This window comes from Erpetoichthys calabaricus, chromosome 2 (assembly GCF_900747795.2).
Source record: "Erpetoichthys calabaricus chromosome 2, fErpCal1.3, whole genome shotgun sequence".
In the NCBI taxonomy this organism is placed as follows: domain Eukaryota; kingdom Metazoa; phylum Chordata; class Cladistia; order Polypteriformes; family Polypteridae; genus Erpetoichthys; species Erpetoichthys calabaricus.
Window position 1 is genome coordinate 238,398,938 of NC_041395.2, and position 13,224 is coordinate 238,412,161.

At 36.1% G+C, this 13,224-nt stretch overlaps 1 protein-coding gene across 1 annotated transcript in view; it reads left to right on the forward strand.

The window, feature by feature from the left end:
* The window catches only part of dock1 (dedicator of cytokinesis 1), an 870,017-nt gene that overhangs the window by 470,320 nt on the left and 386,473 nt on the right, over window positions 1-13,224 (forward strand). The window lies entirely within an intron of this gene.

Below are 13,224 nucleotides of genomic sequence, written 5' to 3' on the forward strand. Positions count from 1 at the left end.
CTCCTTAAATGATCCTCTATCTGGCGCAGCCAGGTGTTACGTGGGCGACCCCTTGGCCTGGTACAGCCACTTGGGTCCCCAACAATGGGGATCTTACGAGCGGAATCATCCTCTGGGAAACGCGACACATAGCCGTAGTGCCGTAACTGATGCTCCCTCACAATTCAGGTAATGTGCCTCATTCAGGACTCAATGAGCAAACGCTCATTCGACACAAAGTCAAACCAACGGTACCCAAGGATTTTCCGGAGAGACACAGTACCAAAGGAGTCCAGTCTTCGTCTCAGGTCACTGGATAGCGTCCATGTCTCGCAACCATATAGCAAGACAGGAAGCACCAGGACTCTAAAAACTTGGACCTTCGTCCTTTTGCATAGATATCGGGAGCGCCACACACCCCTTTCCAGCGACCTCATGACCCCCCATGCTCTCCCAATCCGTCTACTGACTTCACAGGAAGAGTCACCAGAGACATGAATGTCACTGCCTAGGTAAGTAAACCTCTCGACAAGGTCGACACTCTCTCCACAAACAGACACAGTGCTGATGGCTGTGCCTAAGAGGTCATTAAAAGCCTGGATCTTGGTTTTTATCCAGAATACTTGCAAGCCCAGACACTCAGACTCCTCGCTCAGATCAGAGCCTCCATTGACTCTGCGAAGATCACAGCATCGTCAGCAAAGTCAAGATCCATGAATCTTTCTTTACCAACAGATGCCCTACAGCCGCTGGACCCCACAACCTTGCCCAATACCCAGTCCATACAAGCATTGAACAGGGTAGGAGCAAGAACACACCCCTGACGCACCCCAGAATCAACTGGGAAAAACACAGAGGTTCTGCATCCACTCTGCACAGCACTCATAGTACCAATGTACAGGCCGGCCATGATATCCAGCAACCTCGAGGGGATTCCACGAACCCTCAGGATGTCCCACAGGGCAGCTTGATCAACTGAGTCGAACACTTTATGAAAATTGACAAAGGCTACAAAGAAACTGCCGATATTCACGTTTGTGCTCCATGAGAACCCTCAGTGCCAGGATGCAGTCAATGGTAGACTTCTTAGGTGTAAAACCAGACTGTTCCAGTTGCTGGTAGGTGAGCAGGTGATCACAGATCCTATTGAGGACAACCCTAGCAAGGACCTTACCCGACACAGAGAGTAGTGTTATGTATCTGTGATGTTAAGCCTAATGACTATGTAGCATTCTGGCTAGTTGAACCCAGCCCAATGCAAGGATCCACCAATTGTTATTGTTTGAAATAACACTGACATTGCAGTAAACAATGAAATGTGGCAGATGGCATAAAGTTTGTCATGATTCCATGTGTTAGTCACATTGTATGACTAGAAACCACGGGGTTGACAGATTACATGACATCTTGGCTCCTTTTCTAATTTTCAAGTTTTCCACATTATAACAGCCAATTGAAGCACTGATAATATTTCCAGCTATTGTGGGATAAGGTCAGCAGTTTTAGCCTTTTTCCTTTTTCTGTTTTGTCGTTGTGCAACAAATTTGAAACATTAGACAACCATGCTTATCATCCATTTTTGCTTTTCAAAACACCTGTTTTGTTTCTGTCCTTGTGGATGATTTGTATGCAATGAAATTCCACCTGAAAGTTAATTGATTGTTAAGTTTCACACCTACAGGGGCCCACCCCCACAACTTAAGACCAAAGCAAATAAATCTTGTTGGGGTGAATCACAGGCTGGTCCAATGGAGTCTCAGGGGATGTGTGATAAGTGGTCCATGCAGGCTTAGAACATGTGCAGGTGGATGCATGACAGCGCTGCTCCTGGGTTGATTGTGGTGCTTGGCTATTCATGCATTCATGTGCAAAGGCAGGTGCATCAGCCAGGTGCTGCAGTAACACCTCGGGTTGGGCTGAGGGTTTCATTTGCATATGATCGTGCAGTATGAGAAAGCCTGCAATGCAGACAGACAGGCAAGAATAGAGACAGGGACATAAATGCAGGAAAAACGGAGAGAATGAAAAGAAAAGGTGGAGGTTAAAGTGGGAGAAAAACTGAGAGGCAGGATCAGGAGGGCCTATGTGAAAGATGAATGGAGGCAGGTGGTCGGGAGTGAGCCTCAGCAAGATGATCCGGGTGCTGAAGAAAAGGCACTCCTATTGAAAGTTGCTGAGGTGTAGGAGCAGCCTGTTAAGTGGTGTCTCCCGTGGACGGGAGATGTGTGTGGCTCGTCACAGCGCCCAAGAGATGCTGAAGGCCTGGCAATGAGTACCAAACCAGGGATTTAATGTTGATTGCACCTGTCAGTGGTGCGTCTGCTGCACAATCTCATGTGGTTTAAGTAGAGGAGATGTTGGTAGAAGGAATTGGGCTCATATTTTTTAAAGAAAGAAAGAACTATCTCTGGATTTTAACCTCATTTTACTTGATTTTTTTTATTTGAATTTGGGACTTTTTTAACTACATGTTTTCACTGGTTTATGGATTATTTATTAATTTAAGATTTTGATGCACTGCACTTTTCGAACACTGTTTGGTTTTTGATAAATTTTAATAAAAATATTAGAGACTTTTAGCACTAACCCATTACTAGATGTATGTGTTCTCATTTGTCCGGGTCATTTAAGTCTATGACTGTTGATGGTTCCATTTGAAGAGGCTCCCAGATGCAACCAGGAGAATGTGGCCGACCCAGATTCTCACAGGATTTCAAATTACGTAATTGGGTATTCTTTACCCATTGTGTCCACTTCTCTTACATTTTGCAAAATATTTCAGTTAACTCAATTTTTCTTAATATTTATGGTCCTGTTTCCCAGTTTTGCCACTAGCAGCTATTGTAGAAAGGAGAGAAGGGATAAGGACAGAGGTTCTTGGCAAAAGGATTGCATTCATAATATCACCATAAGAAGACTTCCTCCTCTTGGTGTAATGAGCGCATGATTGAAAGAGCTAGATTTTCAGATGATGTGGGAGAATCCTCCTTGGTGAAACCAGCAATCGAAAAATCACCTTGTGCAATTGAAAGAGGGGACACTGAGAATGGGTTTAGTCCACCTTTGTAAAATGAATACAATTGAAAAAACATGAAACAAGCTCAGATAAATTGGGAAACCTACCACAGAGTGATGTTGATCACTTAGGCAACCCAACTACGGCAAGCCACAACCACAACCCAGTGGTTGAGAGACACTGAGTTAAGTTATCAGAAACATAGCATGCAAAAAATCACATAATCTAAAATGTTCCTAAATATCTTCCTGCACACATTTTTTTTATTTTTTATTATAACATTTAGTTTGCTTTTTTATCACTAAAGTGCCAGACCTTTTTAAGTTTAATTTTAATTTAATATGGAAATTTACCTCATCAATAGTGAAGACTACATAATAAAATTAAACACACCACTTTGATTATAAGGAGTAGGCTTATAAACATGAAAAGAATGTTAGTCTACTTTTTGAAGTCATGGATTATGGTATTTGATTGAAGTGATGAGGTGTCTTACAAACAGTTCTGTGTGCAGGTTTCGTAGCCTTTTGGCTAACAGCATTTTTCTTGATTAGGACTTTAAATTGGTTTTAATTATCCTAACAAATTCAAATCGTAAGTAAAGTGACAGTGATGTTCTGAGCAAAACAAAGAGTGATGTCAGTCCTCTAGAGCTTTAGTACTAATTACAGTACTTATTTCTGCTACATGGTTTTAACGGCTTGTGCTGTAATATACTATGGAGAGGAGAAATGTAGTATATACTATAAATGAGGATATACACATAGAACCTTGTGATATTTTGTGCAAAATTGTAGAACAAACATTTTTAGGGATCTAATTTAAATAAAAATAATATTCAACAAAACTGCATTCGTGATATTGTTGGAACGTTCTAAAAGTCATTTATTTTTAGGTGTCTTTACTAAGTATGTACAGTAAGGCAAGTTTACAAATGAATTTTTAGTAAATTTGCATTAAAATTATTTGCCTTTTACTATGTTTACTACATGAATACATTTTGGAAGTGAATGAGTTTGACTTGTAATTTTCACTGCACAACAAAATATGGACTGAATTCTGATATTCGTTTTGAAATACATTTGAAATTTAGATAAAGTAGTATTTGTGTATGAAACAATTGATGTCTGTTTTTTGGAGTTTTTGCTGTTCATTTTAATAAAATGTACTGGTTTTTGAGGTTATGTATTACTTTAATAATATCAAAATTTGTTTTAGGTTAAATGCAAAAAATACATTTCAAAAAATCTCAGGATTTATGATTAATTAACCAAAACACTATTATTGAACAGTAATATTTCAACATATAAGTCAAGGTTAGAATATTTTCATTTTACTGTCTAAAGACACATGTATAGTGGCCACTGACCACAAGCACACATCTGTTTAAAGTTCAAATTCTGTTTATTAGTCTGCTGGAACATTTTAAGCATGTAACATTAAGACGGAGAGTTAACAATGCATTCTGCTTTATGTCAGGTTTTTCATTAACAAAAAACTGGACATGTCTATAGCTTTTCCTTCAGATACTAAAATTATATGAAGCATGGCTTTGCCTAATTTTCATTTTATTAATGGAAGGATAGCACAGAAACTATTACATGCATAGCTAGGTGTGAAAAGAAAGATTCTGTAGTACCACTTGTTTATATTCTGTAATCAGCGTGCCAGCATTTACAAAGCGATGTAAACACTCTGAATATTTGGTATCACTATGGTTGACATCTGAATGAAGAAGTACTATCGTTAATCTCACATCCATGAAAATGGTAATTCTTTACCCGTCTCTTTAGAATACAGTTAATACAGGGCATTGTAAACTTTCAGAGACTTGTACATCAATTATGCATTTGATCCACTTCAATAACCTTGTCATAAAAATATGTAATTTATCAACAAACTTTTCTTTTTTTTTCACCTTATTAATTTGCCTGCTTTATCCATTAGAGTGTCTATAATATATACTGCTAAACTGATAAAAGACCTCAACATGCATGTTTTCATTTTGAGATTAACAAATTTCCGAATAGTCTAAAACAATGCTACAATTGGAACTGAAAGTTAGATAGGGTTAAATTGAAGCCAACACTAAATAAAATTATTGTACAATCTGTATACAATACTGTCTAACTCAGTTTAAAACATTAAAAGTCCTGTAAAAAAGTAATTATACCTCATGATTTATTTTAAAGAAATATAGTGATACTGTATGAAGATTTGATCCCTATTTAAACAGTATCTATAGATATGTGATATAATACCCTTTTGTGTACAAGCTATGGGTTTACTGTGACCTCACCCTATATATGTGGAATTGTTGAGGCAATTACCCCACTTAAGGTCTTGCCAAGATGAAGTCTGCAGGTATTTTTCTGAGGCGAGCCTTTTCTAGGAAGGACCTGACTTGCTAATGGTTAGTTTTGGAGGCCTCAGCCCCATTTCTCAATGTTTTTGACTCTGTTGTACAATATTATTAAATTCTTGTGCAGTGGAAAAAATGTAAATTAAAAATTGTCTTATATTACCTATGATGTTAAGGATTATATGTTTTATTATATTTTATTAATTTCTTTTAATGTATGTATATAGGGCGGAGTGGTGGCTCTAAGGCTAGGGATATGCACTGGCTATCGGAAGGTTGCTGGTTCAAATCCTGTGAACGCCAAAAATGACTCTACTTCGTTGGTTCCTTGAGCAAGCCCCTTAACCTGCAATTGCTCTGTCTTGGGTATGATATTAATCTGTATCCAGCCCTGCATGTAGGCCCTCCAACCTGCAGGGAAAAACCTGGGGGTTTGTGGCAGAATTGGTACTCCAGCAACCATAAAAAACCTCACACTGGTTACATTCCATCTGAACTTGTGTGGTGCAGAGGTGTCCCCCATTGCTGTATCAGTATGTGCTCCTAACATCTCTCCTCTCTCATGTATATTGTCTATAATGTTTGAGGAGGACCTGATTCATAATAAAAACAAAAAAAAGTAGGTAATGCATGAAAAGTTAAATCTGAGAAATTAATAATTATGCATGCAAAAATGCATATAATTAAAGTCAAAAAGAAATTTGGATTACTTTATAAAGCCTGTGTTAACAGTTGCGTTACATGTATTTTGTATTAGTTTTGTGAAGATTAATATTTTAAAAAAGTAAAATACCCGAAGTTAACTTCTTTAAGATCACATGAATCTTGTTCACTATGATTCATGTGAGGGCTGCTTAGCTCAAGTCCCAAGTGGGTATAGTGCTTGTAGGTATTTTGTTACTTGATCTAATTGTTTTGTTTCAATTGCTTTTGAGGTTTTGATTTCCTATCACCCAGTTACTCCAGAAAAACAAATAGAAATTGTTTTGTTTCATTTAATTTGAATAAACTTTGTCTTTAAGCAGAGATTGTATTCTTAAACCCACTTTATTTATTTTAAGGTCTTGGAGATTTTTCAGCTGATTCCAGCAGAAATTAATTGTTGATAAGGTGCCAGTTTGTCGCTGGACCAATTCAGGCATTCATCCACACTAACATGAAGCCAGTTATGGATCCCTAGTTTTATCTAACATGCATGTCATTATGATACAGAAGGGAAATTGCAGACACATAGAGAAGGTGCAATGTCTGAACATACAATAACTGGGAACAGTATTTGGACTCAGGATGTTTGAACAGATGCACTACTATGCCATCATGCCACCTTGTCATTTAACACTTACTGTATATAATAATTTATACTAGAAAAAGTGCAGATATTTAGTTCAGAGTTGCAACAATGTTGTAAGCCACATTTAAAAAGTGCTTTCTGGAACAGTAATGAACTGGTCTGTTTTCAGTGGGAATTTTAAAGTAATATGCATTTCCAGCTTTTTGAGAAAATTATGGTCATTTATGGTATGCCAGAATTATAAAATAATCAAAAACGTTAAAAGGCCATAATTAGCATTCAGAAAAACTTAACAGGTGGTTTTACCTTTTAATGTAAAGTGTCTAGTTACACGATTTAAAAGTAACAAAATGAATTACTGGTATGTTAAATAGGCGTACATTTCAAAATTTGAAAGCTTGTAAGTCTAGAAATGTGTTTGTTTCAGCATATCCTTACAGTATAGGCTGTATGCATTGTATTGTTTCCAACAGTTACGAACTCCTACAGTTGATGTGTAAGATTAATAGGTTTGAATGTTTATTGACTAATATTTTGCAGTTAAGAAGAAAAGTGCATTTCACTGTATTTAATGTAATTTAATGCTTAACCTTCCTTACTGTTTACCAGGGTTTGAGGGCAGGACCTTTGTCCTGTTTCAGCATGGACAAATGTAAAATCAGACCTTTCTGCAGGCAACTTTAATTTACTCTTTATTAGACTGCATGTTTTCATTTTAAAATTATTAACTCAAATGTTTGAGTCTGCAAAATTTGTCTTACCTTTATTTAGCAGCAAACAAGACAGTGATGGTCAGAAAGTCTTAATACCCCAGTTGCTCTAATTAAAACAAGGATTTACCAAGAATATTTTCATGCTAGATAGAGCTTTTTTAAGTTATCAGATCAAAAATTTTAACCTTCATGCAGTCAGGCTTAAAAGTAAAAGGATTATCCTAACCCTTTCATTACAAAAAGCAAATCCTCAAGCTACTAGTTGCATTAGCTATATGTGGGTTTAGCTTGATATTGAAACTGAGTTTTATAGTAAGACTGTGAAAACCTGTTGCCTCATTTGCGCTCCAATACAGTGTGTAAATGTATAATTAAATAAACTGCAGTAAATTGTGGGTTGTTGTGAATACTGACCTCAATAGAAACCAAATAATAACTGGAAAAATATTACCAGACCATGAAAAGTTACCAAAATTATAACTCGGAAAAAGTTGGGACAGTATAGGAAATGCAAATTAAAACAGAAAACAGTGATTAGTAAAAGATATTTGACCTGTTAACAATACAAAAACAGATTATTTTATATTATATCTAATGAATTTTATTGTGTTTTTTTTTACTGTATGTTGAGTTTGATACTTCCAAAAATAGTTTGGACAATAAAGAATTTACCATTTTGTAACTTTTTCATTTCTTCTCACAATACTTAATAAAGCATTTAAGTACTAAAGACACTAATTTATTGAGTGCTTTAGGTGTCATTTTGTCCTTTCACAGCAGTATGAGATTTTCGTTGTCATATTTCGTGTTTCAACTGGGGGCAGATCAGGACAGCAGGCAGGCCGGCCAGTTGAGCGCCCGTACCCTTTTCCAAAGCAGCTGTGCATTTGTAATGCACACGGAATTTGGTTTTGCATTGTCTTGATGAACTATGCCTGGGTGTCTGAGGAAAATATGTCATGTTGAAGACAGCATTTGTTGCTTCAAAATCTGTATGTACTTTTTGGCATTAATGGAACTTTCACAGAAATGCAAGTTACTCTTGCCCAGGGCACTGACATAATGTTATACATTCACAGACAGTTGTAGCTGGTTAGACTCTGGTTATTCCTATTCTTCTTTGGTCTGAAAGACACAACATGTTTTTCATCTAAAAAAAAAAAAAAAAAAAAAAAGACTTGAAATATTAATTTGTCACACCACAATACACGTTTACACTATGTGATGGTCCATTCCAGTTGTCTCTGAGCCCAGAGATGTCACCAGTGCTTCTGCAACACTGTTAGCATGCAACTTCTTTTTTGCATGGTTCTGTTGTAAGCAACACTTACAGATGTAGCTACATATTGTGTTCCTTGATAAAGGTTTGTCAAAGTACACCTAAGCTTATATGGTTATATCACTTACTGATCAATGGTAGTTCTTGAGGTAGTGCCATCTGAGTGATTGGAGATCACAGGTAGTCCACTTAAACTTGTGTCCTTGCCTTTTACGCTCTGAAATTTCTCGATTCCTTGAATCTTTTATTTATAGTGTATTGTGCACTATCAAGGATAAAGTACTCAAATCCCTTCTTATATGTCTTTGTGAAACATTGTTTTTAAACTTTTTAATTATTTTCTTATGTATTTGTGGTAAAATTGGTGATCCTCTGCCCATCTTCTTATAAAGGACTTGGCCTTTCTTCGATGTACCTTTATACCAAAATATGATTTTAATCAACTGTTGAACATAGTCTGTTTCTATCCACACCGTTATTTTCTTTTCTTTAACTCATTATTGGCCCTAAATTTTTTGTGGAGTGTGTTGGAATCCCCCAACGACAATAATGGATGTATATTTATGAAAAAAATTAAGATTAATAATTAGAATAATCATTAAATATCTTGTCTTTAAACTGTTTGTGATGGATTACAAGTCAAAGTGAATTTTGAAATCACTGCTTTCTGTATTTATTTGCATTTTCCATTCCATTGAAGTGCTCCTTTGCGCCTAAGCATGTTACATTTACATTCTTCAGAGATGGTTTATTTAACAGTACTTTAATAAAAATCCATGTAGACGACTTGACATCTGGATTATGCAATATGAGTAATGTGAGATTTTTTTCAGTGGACTTTTATATTGTTTGTTGATGTCTAGCTCTGGCCACGATAGACTACTGATATATCAGGAACTTTGTTTTTTAAGTTCTGCATGAAATCATGAGATTACATTTTTTCTTTGTTATCTAAAGCAACTTACTATATAAAAATGGAATTATTTTTGGGTGGAGTATTCTTTTAACTTGCTTCATTTTACTTCTGAACTTAGATGGTAACCTACAGCACTATCCAATTCAAATCAATATGACCAAAATGGAATAAATGTCCAGTAAGAATGCACAAAGATCACAATTTAGTACATACTAGGTTATCACTTTTTTAAATATACCCACGTTTAACTGTTTAAAATAGTTTGTCTTCATCTCAACTAGTAGCAATAAACTTAAAATACGTACTCTAAATAAATATGCTTAGTTTTAACATAAGCATTTTAGATAATTGCTCAAATGGTAGAATGTGTAAAACAAAATGCATTTTTAAAATTTATATAGCATTAATAATGCAGTACAGCTGAAGAATATGTATTAACTAATATGTGTATACGGTGGGGCAAAAAAGTATTTAGTCAGCCACTAATTGTGCAAGTTCTCCCACTTAAAAAGATGAGAGAGGCCTGTAATTTTCATCATAGCTATACCTCAACTATGAGAGACAAAATGAGAAAAATAAAATCCAGAAAATCGCATTGTCTAATTTTTGAAGAATTTATTTGCAAATTATGGTGGAAAAAAAGTATTTGGTCAATAACAAAAGTTCATCTCAATACTTTGTTATATACCCTTTGTTGGCAATGACAGAGGTCAAACGTTTTCTGTAAGTCTTTACAAGGTTTTTACACACTGTTGTTGGTATTTTGGCCAATTCCTCCATTTAGATCTCCTCTAGAGCAGTGATGTTTTGGGGCTGTCGCTGAGCAACACGGACTTTCAACTCCCTCCAAAGATTTTGTATTGGGTTGAGATCTGGAGACTGGCTAGGCCACTCCAGGACCTTGAAATGCTTCTTACGAAGCCACTCCTTCGTTACCCAGGCGGTGTGTTTGGGATCATTGTCATGCTGAAAGACTCAGCCACGTTTCATCTTCAATGCCCTTGCTGATGGAAGGAGGTTTTCACTCAAAATCTGACGATACATAGCTCCATTCATTCTTTCCTTTACATGGACCAGTCGTCCTGGTCCCTTTGCAGAAAAACAGCCCCAAAGCATGATGTTTCCACCCCCATTCTTTACAGTAGGTATGGTTGTCTTTGGATACAACTCAGCATTCTTTCTCCTCCAAACACGACGAGTAGAGTTTTTTCATCTGACCATATGACATTCTCCCAATCCTCTTCTGGATCATCCAAATGCTCTCTAGCAAACTTCAGACGGGCCTGCACATGTACTGGCTTAAGCAGGGGGACACGTCTGGCACTGCAGGAATTGAGTCCCTGGCGGCGTAGTGTGTTACTGATGGTAGCCTTTGTTAATTTGGTCCCAGCTCTCTGCAGGTCATTCACTAAGTCCCCCCGTGTGGTTCTGGGATTTTTGCTCACCGTTCTTGTGATCATTTTGACCCCACGGAGTGAGATCTTGCATTGAGCCCCAGATCGCGGGAGATTATCAGTGGGCTTGTATGTCTTCCATTTTCTAATAATTGCTCCCACAGTTGATTTCTTCACACCAAGCTGCTTACCTATTGCAGATTCAGTCCTCCCAGCCTGGTGCAGATCTACAATTTTGTTTCTGGTGTCTTTTGACAGCTCTTTGGTCTTGGCCATAGTGGAGTTTGGAGTGTGACTGTTTGAGGTTGTGGACAGGTGTCTTTTATATTGATAACGAGTTCAAACAGGTGCCATTAATACAGGTAACGAGTGGAGGACAGAGGAGCCTCTTACAGAAGAAGTTACAGGTCTGTGAGAGCCAGAAATCTTGCTTGTTTGTAGGTGACCAAATACTTATTTTCCACCATAATTTGCAAATAAATTCTTTAAAATCAGACAATGTGATTTTCTGGATTTTTTCTCTCATTTTGTCTCTCATAGTTGAGGTATACCTATGTTTAATTTGTACTTGCTATAGAAAAAGCTACTCAATTCCCACTGAGCTGCATCATTTGTATGTATCATGTTTAGTATACCTAAATCACAACAGAGAAATCCTTTTGCATGTCAACGGACATCTTTAGGAGATGTATTACACATACAGTAGTAAGAACAATAAAAATAATTTTACATTTGCATATTATTCTAAGCAAGCATCTCCTTTGACTTCAAGTTTTAGGCATTTAATAACAATATTTAATCATATTGCAGTTTATTTATTTATTGTGCTGTTTCAGTCATTTGCGTCCTGTCATTTTAATAAATCATGGTCCACATAACTGTTTAAAATGAAGAAAAGCATAGCAACAATAATTTAGAAAAGAAGTTAACAACTATTGTTGTTTTTACATTGCGCCCCACGCTGTACATTTTACTCTTTCTTTTTTCCAGTAGAGTTTATGTGGTTTGTCTCATTACTTCCACCAGCACAATTAGCATGCTCACTTGTCTGGCTTCCAACCAAGAGATGATCATGGATCACAGAACAGCAATATGGCAGTTTGTAGGACTGTCCACTTTTGTAAATATTGTAGAACTAGGGAGTGTGTTAGAATTTTGCTAAAATGCAAAGCATTGTCAGAAAGCTGCTAACGTAATTTAATTATATTTATTATCATGCTTAAAGCCCAAATGCATCCCAACCAAAAGTATTTTTGTGCAAGTAGGATCTTTCAGATATTTCTCAGGGTCAAATATTAATCTTATAATTTCTAATTAATACTCACTTTTTGTTTATATATCTTCTTCTTCTTTTGACTGCTTCCGTTAGGGGTTGCCACAGCAGATCATCTTGTTCGATAATTTTTATAAAATTCATCTTTATACAAGTGGGTGATGGGTGGTGACTTTAATGTTACTTTGTTTCAATAACCAAGAATATCATGGAGAATTACATATAATTAACACTACTGTATAGCAATATATGAGAAAGAACACTATAAAAACTGCTGGGGTTTGTTTGTGTTTGGAAGACTATAAATTTAATGTATTGGTAAAACAAGACTCTACAACCTACAGCTTTCCTAAGCCCAGATTTGGTTGACTTTGTTTTTCACCATTTTATTCATACACAATATTTCAAGCATTCGCAATTTAAGCTGAAAGGGTTGTCAAAAAAGTGCTTGCTGTAATAAAAGCATATAAGGATTTTCAAAAATGCAAATTTAACTGACAATTAAAATTTTAATGCAGACGATGAATACAATAAAAAATAATCAGAATAAAATTCATTATTTTCCCTTACCTGTGGTACAGTATGTGATCTTAAGAGGGATCTTTTTTCTTTTTGTTATGAGCATATTTTGAGTTAGAATGATTACAACGTTTCTAATGTAAGGTAGTAAATATAAAATAAACAAGTTCACACAAGCTGCATATATAAGTCAAGTTTTATATTTTATGCATGCAATTTTACACAGTGGATTCAGAAAGTATTAAAACTCACATTTTGCAAAACTAATTCTGCTGTAAATTTAGTTTTAAATGGATCAGTTTGCCAATTTTGCCCCCATTAACCCATAATCACAGAATGAAAAAACATGTTTTCAGAAAGGTTTGCAAATACTATTAAAAATCAAAAAATTGAAATCTGTCTTTTAAATGAGTATTCTGACCTTTTACTGTGGTACTCAAAATTGTGGTCATGTGCATCCTGTTTTCTTTAATTACTAGGGG